The sequence below is a fragment of the Neomonachus schauinslandi genome, chromosome 2 (assembly GCF_002201575.2).
Source record: "Neomonachus schauinslandi chromosome 2, ASM220157v2, whole genome shotgun sequence".
Taxonomy (NCBI): Eukaryota; Metazoa; Chordata; class Mammalia; order Carnivora; family Phocidae; genus Neomonachus; species Neomonachus schauinslandi.
Genome location: NC_058404.1, coordinates 50,604,234 through 50,617,172, shown reverse-complemented (window position 1 = coordinate 50,617,172; position 12,939 = coordinate 50,604,234). Strand labels below are relative to the sequence as shown.

Sequence of the window (12,939 nt, the reverse complement as noted above, 5' to 3'; positions counted from 1 at the left end):
ACATGCCCATCAGGCACCTGGGTGGCTCAGTCTTTTAGGCATCTGCCTTCAGCTCAGATTATGATCTCAGAGTCCTGGGATCCAGTCCCACATCCGGCTCCCTGCTCAGTGGGGAGTCTGCTTCTCCCTTTCCCTTTGCCCCTCCCCCTGCTTGTGCTCTCTCTGTTTATCTCTCTCTCTCTCAAATAAATAAATAAAATATTTTAAAATAATACATGCCCATCTCAGTATGTAGCACAAATATCCACCCAGTTGCTCATACCTCACAAAGACTCCACCAGTAAGATTTCATAGGTACCACTTCTAATCCAGTGACTCCCGGTCATCTACATTTCTCATCATTCATTCTTGCCACCCTGGTCTCTTGCCCAGATGATTACAGCAGCCTACATACAGGTCTGTCTGACACTTTTTGCCTTATAAAAGTCTTTTATTCACGAAGTAGCCAGAGTGACCGTCCAGAGTCTTACTTTAGTTCATGGCTTGAAATCTTCACTGCTTCTCACTGAATAAAATCTAAATTCCTTACTGTGCCTTACAGTGTCCTATATGACCTGGACCCCTGACCTTTAATCTTTATGCCTTTTATTTCCTCTTCGTTCACCAAACTAAGCCATGTTGGCCTTTTCCTTCCTTCCTTCCTTCCTTCCTTCCTTCCTTCCTTCCTTCCTTCCTTCCTTCCTTCCTCCCTTCCTTCCTTATTTGAGAGAGATCAAGAGAGAGCACACTAGGAGGGGGCAGGGAGGGGCAGAGGGAAAAGGAGAGGCAGGCTCCCCACTAAGTGGGGAGCCTGATGCGGGACTCTTGAGGGGCTCTTGATGCCAGGACTCTGGGATCATGACCTGAGCCGAAAGCAAACGCTCAACTGACTGAGCCACCCAGGCACCCCTTTTTCATTCTTATCTCACGAACACATGAAGTTCATTTTGGTCTCAAGAATTTTTTGCCTTTGCCTTTCCTTCTACTTGGAATACTCTTTCATGAAGTCTTTGCATGGCTACCAGGTCTCTAGTAGAGTGGTCTGCTATTTAGAATGGTCAAGACAGGCCAGTCTAAGGAAGTACGTTTGCGTATAGAATGGCCTCAACCAATTAAACTAAAACAACAGCTTCCACCACATCAGTACTATTCCCATATTTAATCTTTTCATTGGATGTTATTGTTATGTTTATATGTTTATTGATTAGTTCCTCTTTAGAATGTAATCCTTGAGGGCAGGGGCATAGTTGATACGAAATGTGTATTGGTTAACCATTGACATATATTCAGATTATAATATTAGGTAGTTTGTCTGTATCAGTGTCACCCAGTGGTATAAAGCACTATGTTTACAGTTTACAGGTGAGAGTATCAGATCTGAGTGGGTACTTGTGATATCAAGACATAATTATGAACTTCCTTTCCTAGATTGATGCAAGTTCCACTAAAGAACTATTCCTAAATGGGGGGACAACTTAAGCTTACCATTAGGATTTAGTTGGCCAAAGACACTTGTGTTCATCTCCTTTTTATTGACTATTTCTGAGAAAGCTCTAAGAGCAGTAAATTATAATTTTAAATGACATTGTCAAATAGAGGTTCCCTTACTAGGGCCACTTTAAATATGCTTTAAGTTGTTGCCATCTGAGTGGTGTTTCATAGGAGCACTGTCATGCCAATGGGATTTCAAAATAACAGCAATAAGAACAATCCTGTATTCGTTAGATTTTTTTTTAGTACCCCCAATTTTTAAATTTTTATTTATTTATTTATTCATTTATTTTTTAAGATTTTATTTATTTATTTGACAGAGACACAGCGAGAGAGGGAACACAGCAGGGGGAGTGGGAGAGGGAGAAGCAGGCTTCCCGCTGAGCAGAGAGCCCGATGTGGGGCTCGATCCCAGGACCCTGGGATCATGACCTGAGCTGAAGGCAGCCGCCCAACCGACTGAGCCACCCAAGCACCCCTAATAATATAAATTCTTAAAAAGTACCCTTAAAAAAATGTTAGAAAAGGCAGACGCTTAACAACTGAGCTACCCAGGTGTCCCGCCCCCAATTTTTTAAAATAGTAGTCTTTACGTAATATAATGCCATCTGATTCACTTGGAAATCAGATTTGATACCTAAAGTTGAGGGTCTTACTTTTTTTGATGATCTGCCCTGCCCCTCCTTGTGGCACCTCCAAGTCCTCCAGGAAAAAGATGAGTTTATTTCCAACCAGTCTTTGCCTCAGAGTTTCCTCTGCTATTACCCAGGAGTTAGAGGGAGGGGAAGAGGAGGTTTTCTCCAGACTTAACAGCTATAGATTAGCCCACTGTATCTCAGATAATAAGTGCTTCATCATTCTTCAGTTGTCTTGTCCAGGTCTTGCTTCGAGTGGGGAGCCCAGAAGTATTTTCAAGCCCATGCTTGAAAATGGTACAATTATCATCTCCCTCTTCTAAACAATGTACTTCTACCAAAGTAGCATATGATTGGACTTTTTTTTAAAGGCCAGTATTAGCTTGTTGTGCCTCTGGTCAGTTAGCATTCCCTTTTGCGTTTGCTTGTTTATTTGCTTGTTTATTTGTTTACACTCTTGGCAATGCAGTTCTTCTCTTTTATTATTATGTTGTCTAATCGATGTGTAAAAATAAATAAGGAACTTTAGCTTGATTTCTAAAATTTTTCATCTTAGTTTTGTTTTAATGCTCCTAGAATGTCAAGATATTTCTTGAGTAATTATGTAAAAAAATACATGTGTTTTAGCTATCACCTGCAAACTTTTTAAGGGCATAGTCTCTCTCTACTTGAGTCATAAACAAAATATTGAACATTGGGGGGCCTGAGAGAGGACCCTTTCGTAGGCAACTCAAGATTACTCCTCAAGTCACAGGGTGACAGATCAGCGTTTCAGCTCTGCATATTCAGTAACTGCCACCTCCGGTCCACATTTCTTGCTCTTTCTACCAAAGAGCTCATGGGAGACTTTGTTAGATACATTATGGAAATAAAGGGACAACCCTGTCTGTGGCCTTTCTTTGTGTACCCAATCTTGTAAGCCTAAAACAGATTCATGCTGACCAGCGTTCCTAGACCACTCTGTTCACTGCCTGGCTTTGCCATAGCTCTGTGTGAGGTATCTAATGGTATGACTTAACCAGTAGCATAAAGAAATGCACAAGTACTGTGAAGCTTGCTCTCTATTTTGATTCTATGTTTTGTTTGCTGCTGGTGCTTTGTTAGTGCACTCATTTCAATGGCCTGTATAAATAGTCATTAAATAATCAATACCAGACTAAAAAACTGTGTTATAGAATAACATCAAAGAGAGAACCCAGAAAAAATAGAAATCAGTGCATATGCCTAAAAGGAATCTGGACCAATTCTACAGTATAGGAAAGAATAAATATGATATTAATATTGCATAAGACTTAGAGATAATAGATAGTAACCTTGCTGAAGACATATAATGTGTAACAGCACAAAAAAACCCAAAAACCCCGAAATGGTTTGAGGATCAACAGAAACAGTACATGGTAACCAAATAGACCATGTATGATAGCACGTTTTCTTTCTACCCTGCCCCAGCTTAATCTTTTTATCATTTGTAAAGCTATTTCTCTCTCCATTTCCCACCGAACTGTGATGAAAGATATTAAAACTTCTTCCTTTTTTATATTTCTGTCCCTCTTTAGTTTGGAGGCTTAAAGTCCTTCTCTGAAGTAGTCACAATATCGAAGACACCCCCACGGACTCACCTGAATGCCACCCTTGGTGTTATTAGACCACACTTAGATTACTGCACTTGGTTCTGGGTTCTGTTACTATGGGAAGTCCATTGACCAATTGGATTTATTTCAGGGGATAACGTCAGAAATGATTTATGAGGAAGGATTAGAGGAGTTATTTATAGCTTGACCAAACAATGACTAAGAGAGCTGACTCTGTAAGCATTCAAGGGATGGCAGCACCAACGCGGGGAGAACGGTATGAGGGCGGCTTGCTAAGGCAGGGGGTGGAAGGCACCGAGAATGACAGAGATGAAATTAACAAAGAGAATGGTAGCAGCTGTGAATAAGTAGGATGATTTAGAGATAGCGGGGTGCTCTCTTAAGAAAAAAGAACACCGTGGAATTTTTGCCACTTCTGTTTTCAGAAAATAAGATTTTGAGAATATAAAAATAGTCCAGGTTAAGAACTGAGGAATGGGATAGGTCCTGTTCCTACCAGTCATTGCTGTGTTTTCACTGTTAGGTGGAAGAGAGGCAGAAGTTGTGTAATGAAGGAAGGATTATTCTCAAAAAAGTACTTTTAATCAGTGTGTCCTTGACATTTTCAAACAAGAGTGTTCGATACCCTCCCTCATGGAGAGATGCAAACGTATAACCGTGGTGAGACTCTAACGAAAAGATTAATGTCTATTAACTTGTTCTTTGGAGTCAGCAGGTTTTCAGATAAGCTGCTGTTATTTTTTGGCATTCTATTTCAATATTTGGAAAGATCTCTGTGGATCTTTCCTTGTAGGGTAGAAGTTAGCAGTTTATTCTGAAGATTTAAAAACGAAGATTCTTATATCTTACAGAATGTTTTGGTTTGAAGATATTCATAAAGATTTATGTTTCTCATTTTTATGGAGATTTGTTTTTGTTTGTAATCAATTTCTGAGTTCCAGAAATGCAAAGATACTGCACCGGAAGAGGTGGCAGCTGACAGACAGAATTGCTGTCTTTGACCTTCTGATGCGAGTTTAGTAACTAATCTGGAAAATAATGAACTGCAATTAATGAAATCTGTACTCATATTCAAGTGTGTTTCTCAGACAGCACATAAAATAATTGAAAGAACTTCCTGCTCTCTAATTAGTTAGATTGAATTAATTTGGCATAATAGCGTTTTTCATGTATCTAGAAGTTTATGTTCAGATGAAGCTATTTATGTCCTTCAAACTTTGGGACTCCAAATGGCGTTGTTGGTTCATCTGGAGAATTAAAGAGTTAATACTCAGCTTCAATTTCCGCCATCAAAAGCACAGTCACATTTCTGGCCTGTCCTTGTTGTATGGCCTGTCCTTTTTCAGTGTCCCGCACTTTGCTTGGGACTGTCTTGTCAACCACAGGGATATTTTTCTCCATTTTCAACACTGCTTCCACTGTGGAGGAAGGACAAAGCCTTGAGGAGAGAGCGCAACACCCTGCACATCTCGGATGCTGATTGAAAAGATGCCTGTGTGGCCAGCGATTCCATCTTTCATGTCAGTGATCCTTCCATATATAAAATGGGAAAAAACAAACCAACTTCTAGTTCTTCCCTGTGTGCAAAGATGCTGTTCTAGGGCTTCTCAGGCTTGGATTCCCTTGGTAAAGTGAACATATAAATGCTTATGCTTGTGTCATCATCACCAAGGGTTCGTCACCATGACTAACCAAAATAAGAAAAAAGGGTTTATGCCTTGTCTTCCAGCCTTCAGGGTTCCTTAATTGTTCAGGTTCTTTTTTTTTTTTTTTTTTAAAGATTTTATTTATTTATTTGAGACAGAATGAGAGAGAGAGAGAACACATGAGAGGGGATGGGGTCAGAGGACGAAGCAGACTCCCCACCGAGCAGGGAGCCCGATGCGGGACTCGATCCCGGGACCCCGGGATCATGACCTGAGCCGAAGGCAGTCGCTCAACCAACTGAGCCACCCAGGCGCCCAGTTGTTCAGGTTCTTTAAAGGATAATGATATGAGCATTTCCGCCTTGTAATTTAGTAAGTAGCACACATAATAAATATACTTGGATATGTTATGCTGCATTCACTTGTTCCTGAGTTAACAAAGGCAAGTTTGCACAGGGTTTCTGGAGTACAGACTTCAAAAAACAATTTTTTGTTAATTCAAGGCAAATGATTTCCATTCAGTTGCTTTAGGAATGAACTCTTAGGCACTTTTACTACTGTTAGTTTTCCAAAATCATAATGTTTTGCCATCTCTCTTTGCCCCAGAAATGTGTGGGTACTGTATTGACAGATACTGAGTTGACAAGGTTGTCTTCACAATCAGGCATGGTAGTTGATCTGAAAAATAGTGAAAATGAGAGTTTCTGAGGCAGTACAGAAGTTGATTGAAGAGACCTTAGTCTGCCAGTCATTTTTCAGAAATTGTCATTGTACACTTTTGTATGAGTCTCTAGACCAGAGATTGGCCAACTTTTTTTGTTAAGAGCCATATAGTATTATTTTAGGATTTGCAGGCCTGTCAAAACTAGCTGTGGACAATACTTACAGTAAGTGAGTCTGGATGTGTTTTAAGAAAATTTTACTTATAACCCTCCAAATTTGAATTTTATATCATTTTTTCATGTAACAAAGTATTCTTTTATTTTAGTAATTTGAAAATGTAAAAACCATTCTTAGCTTACCTGATATACCAAACAGGTGACAGTCTAGATTTAGACCCTATTTTATTTTATTCTATTTATTTATTTATTTATAAGATTTTATTTATTTATTTACTTGAGAGAGATAGCGAGAGAGATCACAAGCAGGAGGAGAGGGAGAAGCAGGCTTCCCGTGGAGCAGGGAGCCCGATGCGGGTCTCAATCCCAGGACCCTGGCATCATGACCTGAGCCGAAGGCAGATGCTTAACCGACTGAGCCACCCAGGCGCCCTTACTCTATTTGTTTTTAAAGATTTTATCCATCTATTTGACAGAGAGAGAGCACAAGCAGGGGGAGCAGCAGGGAGAGGGGGAAGCAGGCTTCCCGCAGAGCAGGTAGCTTGATGCAGGGCTTGATCCTAGGACCCCGGGATCATGATCCAGGCTGAAGGCAGACGCGCAACTGACTGAGCCACCCAGGCGCCCCAGACCCTATTAAAAAAAATTTTTTTTTAAGAGAGAGTATGCAAGTGGGGGGAGGGCGGGGAGAGGGAGAGAGAGAATCCCAAGCAGGCTTCATGCTCAGCATGGAGCCCGACTTGGGGCTCGATCTCAGGACCCTGAGATCATGACCTCAGCCGAAACCAAGGGTTGGATTGAGTCACTCAGGTGCTCCTAAAATTTTTAAGATTAACAAATATTTTGTCTTTTAATAACCTTGAAAAACTAATAACCATTATTTCGAATGATGTGAAATTACATCCTTTTAAAAAAAAAACACCATAAGTTTTTTGGGCCACCTGCGTGGCTCACTCAGTTAAGCATCTGCCTTTGGCTTAGATCATGATCTCGAGGTCCTGAGATCGAGCCCCGAGTTGGGCTCCCTGCTCCATGGGGAGTCTGCTTCTCCCTGTCCACTCTCTCAAATAAATAAATAAAATATTAAAAATAAAATAAAAATTAAAAAACATGTTTTTTAAAAGATTTTATTAATTTACTTGAGAAAGAGCAAGCAAGAGAGAGAGCATGAGCATGGGGGGGGTGCAAGGGAGAAGGAGAAGCAGACTCCCCACTGAGCAGGGATCCCAATGTGGGGCTCCATCCCAGGACCCCAGGATCATGACCTGAGCCAAAGGCATATGCTTAACCAACTGAGCCACCCAGGCGCCCCATAAGTTGTTTTTTTCACGTAAATATTTAAGTAAGTGTTAACAATTATCATGTGGAAGTTTAAAAAGTAAACTAGATTCTATAAAAATAAGAAACTATTTTTTCTGACAACTCCAGAAGTACTAGTATTTGAAATTTTCTATATGTACTACCTCAAATAAGTTGAATTAACACATATATAAATAATATAGGACTTTTAGTGGACTTTTAGTTGTTTTTTATAATTAGTTAAATAGGAATATCAGATATTAGACCCCGAGTGCCTATTTCTGAGGAGCATAGGAACCCTATGTGTGGTTTTGCTCACACTGTATTCCAGATCCTGGTACAGTGTTCGAAATATAGCAGGTGCCTGATACATGTTTGTAAATGAGTAAATTAATAATACCTAAGGTTCTTTATTTGAAAGAAAATGGAATTAATATCATATCCTTGAATGGCTTTGGGGCTGATAAACACAAGGAGAATCTTTCGATTTATATTTTACATCAGATATAATTGTTGATTGTTTAAAAGTGGGTTTATATAGTACACCAAGCTAAAAGTATCTTGGAAGACACCAAACATTCCAGTGATTAGGAAGAGCATGGGATTTTACAAATGTGCTGAGTGCTTACTGTGTGCCAGGCACTTTACATGCATTAGCTCAGCAGTGGTGCTGAGTTAGATCAGCGCTGTCCAGTAGAAATATGTGAGCCACACGTGACATTTTAAATTTTCTGGTAGGCACATTTAAAAAAGTAAAAAGATCCCTCCTCGGCCTTTTGGCTAAGATCAAGTGTAGTATCTGTTCTTATCAGTTTAAAAAAGTAAAAAGAAATAGGTCAAATTAATTTTAGTAATACAATTTACTTAGTATAGTCATAATATTGTCATTTCAATCTGTAATCAATATAAAAAAATTACTGAGGTATTTCCTTCTTTTTTTTTCCTGTAAAGTTCTTGAAATCAGGTGTGTCGTTTACACTTCTAGCACATCTCAATTTGGATGCTAAATTTTTGTCAGAAATCCTTGATCTGCATTTGGAGTCATAAAGTTGAAACAATAGATCCCTGTGCCCAAGGTATTCCAAACATACTTAAAGGCACTTTAATTCTTAAATTTACACATTATTCATTAAAATTAAGTAAAATTAAAAGTTAACTTCCTCAGCCACGGGAGCTGCACTTCAGGTGCTCAGTAGTTACACGGGGCTGGTGGCCACCATGTTGGACAGCACGGAGAGGGTGGTACTAGATACTCTGATACTGAGGAAAATGAGGCTCAGGTAGATAAAGCACCTCGTCTAAGGATACAGAGCCTAGTGAATGGCATACTGAGATTTGTATTCAAGAAGCAAAGTTGGATGCACAATTGTGATATTAAGAAATTTCACTGGATCTGATTAAAATATTGCAAGTGATTATATTTGTAGAATGAATGAATCTAAAGTCTTTGAAGGAGGGACTGGACTGGTCAAGACATGGAAATACACTGAGTAGGACCTATTTGTATTTTCCTTTCTTTCCCATTCCTTTCTTAAAAAAATGATCTATGGGGGCACCTGGGTGGCCCAGTCGGTTGAGCATCTGACTTCCACTTGGGTCACAATCGTGGGGTCCTGGGACCTGGCCCGTGTTGGGCTCCGTGCTTGGCCGGGGTAGGTCTGCTTCCCCTCGTGCAGCACTCTCTCTCTGCCCCTCCCCTTGCTTGACCTCTCTCTCTCTCTCTCTCTCAAATAAATAAATAAAATCTTTTAAGAAAAATTATCTATGGGCAATGGGGAATCATTGCTTTATAGCAGGAGAATGACATGGTCAAATTTGCATTTCAGAAAGCTCTTGTGACTGCAATTTCAAGGGTAGATTTGAAGAGGATAAAACCAAAAGAATCTATTCGAGTGTATATACAAACCTCATGAGGCATTGTAATATTGGGCAGAAAAATTAAGTCCCCTTTCCATGCCTGCATTGATACTTTGAGGTCACTGATCGAAAGGGGCAGGTGACAGGTAGGATAAAAGTGTGTCTGGTAGGGACCAGCTGGTGGCCACCTGTCATCCTCTCTGGGTGACACTGCTTAGCGAATGCACATGTGCTGGATTACCACCTTCCAGATGTGCAACCCCCAAGGTGATAAGGTCTACACGGACAAACGACTGATGGGTCAGGTAGAATGCTGTGTTACTCATTTAAAATAAATATAATTGCCAGATGGACAAAAGTGCTGGCGTCATCATAGCTAACACACTCTTCGCCAGATCACCCTGGAAAACCAGAGTGTAAATCCTGAGCCTCCTCCGTGAGTGGGGACCACCTGCGGAGACCAGATCCTGCAGGCAGCTGCTGTGTGTGTCTGGACCAGCGCTTGGGTGCTTCCTCCAGCTTTCGTCCTGTGACTTCGCAGTGCCCCTTGCAGCCTAACCGCCCTGCCTCTGATTAACATAACCTTTAAAAAGTATGTTTATATTGATTAGGGTATTGCTGAGTCTTGATCTTTAGGTAATTGTACGTGTCTGTTTTTGTCCATTGTTTATTACTTTTATCAGAATATATTTGAAGATTGGGAAGTATTTTGTTTGTATACACTCCCCCTGCTTGGTTTTGTTTATTTATTTTTCTCACTTTAGCATCATGAAAACCAAAGGTTGTCTACTGGTTATTTATAACAAAGGTAAATCTTACATCTCATGTTCTTATGCTTGGTTAGAATTTTTAAAAAAGGGGGCGCCTGGCTGGCTCAGTTGGTAGAATGTGACTCTTGATCTCGGGGTTGTAAGTTCGTGCCCCACATTGGGTATAGAGATGACTTAAAAAAAAATAAAATCTTAAAAAAAAAGATCTAGAGGATCATACTTGCTTAGGAACCATTGGAAGATGACATTTGAGAGTTTATCAAATTCAGGGTGAGGGGTGATTATTAGGAAAGGTTCATTTTCCAAACAAAAAAATGCATCAGAAAATTCAGTGTTTTGAAATGAAGTGAATATTTTTTGCTTTAAAATATTTCTTCTCCCCTCTACCTACGCCAATGCCCAAATTTCAAAATGTCTATTCTTTTCCAAATTCTCTGTAACTGTACAATGTGGCCTTTGTCATGTCACTTAAGTAATTGATTTGTTCATTTACGTATTTTTATTCATTCAACAAACATGAAGTTATTCTTTTATGTACGGGAATACAGAGATGAATGAGCCATAATCCCTGCCCTTCGGAGAGCTAAACAGGGTGACGTTACGGATGCTGTAATATGTATGTCTGGGGCTGGCGCGGTGAAGGCAATTTCGGGAAGAGTAGATCATGCTCAAGCTGAGACAGATGTGAGTCGGCACTCACCAGGTAGAACATGATTCCCTAGGGAAAAGGAAGAACTCGAGGAAGGCTCCGGCAGAGGAGTGTGGTCAGTTCAGAGCGGCGTTAGCTTCACAAGCGAGGAAAGGGTGCAGCCTCACGGAGAGGTGAGGGCCTTTACATGTTGCCAAGGTGTTAAAACTTTATGCTTTGAGGCAGAGGGGTCTCCCAGTGACTCCGATGCCTGGTTGAAATTCTGAGCTGATCTGCTCCGTTTTCTTCATTCATGTGGCATTAAAAAATGACGGGCTGTGATACGAGATGTGACCCTCATCTTTTCCCTGAAATACTTCTGAGCAGCTCTCTTGCTTGGAACCCACTCATCTGCTAAGCTTCAGTGATGCTCAGCAGACGGCATGATTGCACATTCAGCTGGTGCTTGGAAGTCGGTCCTTTGCTGTCTCTGTCACCGGCTCACTGGGCAGCCTGGATGCATGTAACTATTAGGTGAATGTCTCCGAGCCTTGGTGTCTGTAGTGTGAGATGTAGATAATTATACTTATATTCGCCTGCCTTGTGGGACTTCTCCTTAATATTTATAGCTGCAAAAGACTTCACAGTCATTTTTATTAATAGTTGCCAGATGTGTCATAAGGATTAATGAACTTATGATCTGAAATGTTTTGAGCTCCTGAAATAGGAGGCAACCGCCTGCACTGGGGATGTGTAAAACAGCATTAAAATGCAAACAATACACATTTGGAAATCTGAGCTCTTAGGTGTGAAGGACAAATGGCACACTTAAGATTTCAGTACACTTTGTAGGTATTTTTGGTATCCTTAATGAAGCTCCTGAATTCATCACAGGCCATTGCCCAACACACAAGCCTGGGTCCCCGCACCCTTGCACATGGGCCCATGCACAGGGGCACACACACGCATGGACACGGGTTCTGCTAACACCACCATGACCCCCCTCCCGGTCATCCATCCTTCCTGGGCATCATCTTTGACTCTATTTCCCCAGCCTCCCCAGCCAGTTCTTTCCACGTGGTCAGGACTCTCCCTCCTATCTCTAGCTTTTCAGTTCCTTTTCCTCTTTCCATCCAAGTTCAGGCTCTCAATAGCTCTCCGCCAAACCGTTGAAGCAACTTCTTCATTGATCTCTCCAAGTTTCGTATCTCCCCTGTTTAAGGGTTAATCGTATCGAAGCGTAGCTCTTATCACCGCTCATTCATTTACCTTTGATAGCTCATCACTGTGGGTGAAAATCAACCATAAGCTCACGGCCCTAACCTGCTTCCCTCTGCCCGGTGCGGGTCACTCTAGATCATTCTGTCTTCCCCAAGCCCTCCTGGCAGATTGAGTAGCTTTTCTGGGGACAGAGGTGGCAGTAGAGGGAACACATCAGGCGCAAAGAGCACCGTGCCTTTGCCATGTCGTTCTTCATGTTGGAAATGTCCCTCTGCCCTGGGAAAAGCCGCTCAGTCTTCAAGGCCTGTCTCAAAGTGCGATCGCCTCCGGCAGGGTATTCTAGGCCTATTTCATTTATCATCCCTTCCTCTGAATCTTTTCTGCGTTTGAAGCTTTCATTCTATTATCTATCATTTTCCTTGCTGTTTCAGTTATTTGCATAAATGTCCTTGCCGGTCTGCCGAGAGCAAAGCCTGTGACTTTGTGAACTTTGTGTTCTTCCCAGCACCTGTTGCGATGCCTTGTACACTGTGAGACCCAAGTCTTTGTTGAACTGAATTTGTACATTGAATGAGTCCCAGTTATCTTCTTCACGTAGGATGGTATTTTTTTTTTTTTTAAAGGTTTTATTTGTTTATTCATAAGAGACAGAGAGAGAGGGGCAGAGGGAGAAGCAGGCTCCCAAGGAGCAGAGAGCCCGATGCGGGACTCGATCCCAGGACCCTGGGATCATGACCTGAGCTGAAGGCAGATGCTTAACCATCTGAGCCACCCAGGCGCTCCACGTAGGACGGTATTATGGAAAAATTTGAAATACATAAAAGTAGAGAGAATACGACCGTGAATCCTGTGTGCTTGTCACCTCGCTTCAGTGACAATCAATACAGAGCCGGTGTGGTATGCCTACACCCCATCCTCTTTAGCCTGCACCTTTCAGAGTCCTCTGTCGGAGACATATCTACCTGATGCTCACTTGGCCAGG

General features: G+C 41.4%; 1 protein-coding gene and 1 pseudogene across 1 annotated transcript in view; both read left to right on the top strand.

Moving 5' to 3' along the window:
- The window catches only part of KIF13B (kinesin family member 13B), a 201,435-nt gene that overhangs the window by 174,853 nt on the left and 13,643 nt on the right, over positions 1 to 12,939 (top strand). The window lies entirely within an intron of this gene.
- On the top strand, positions 8,242 to 8,345 carry LOC123324263 (annotated as a pseudogene).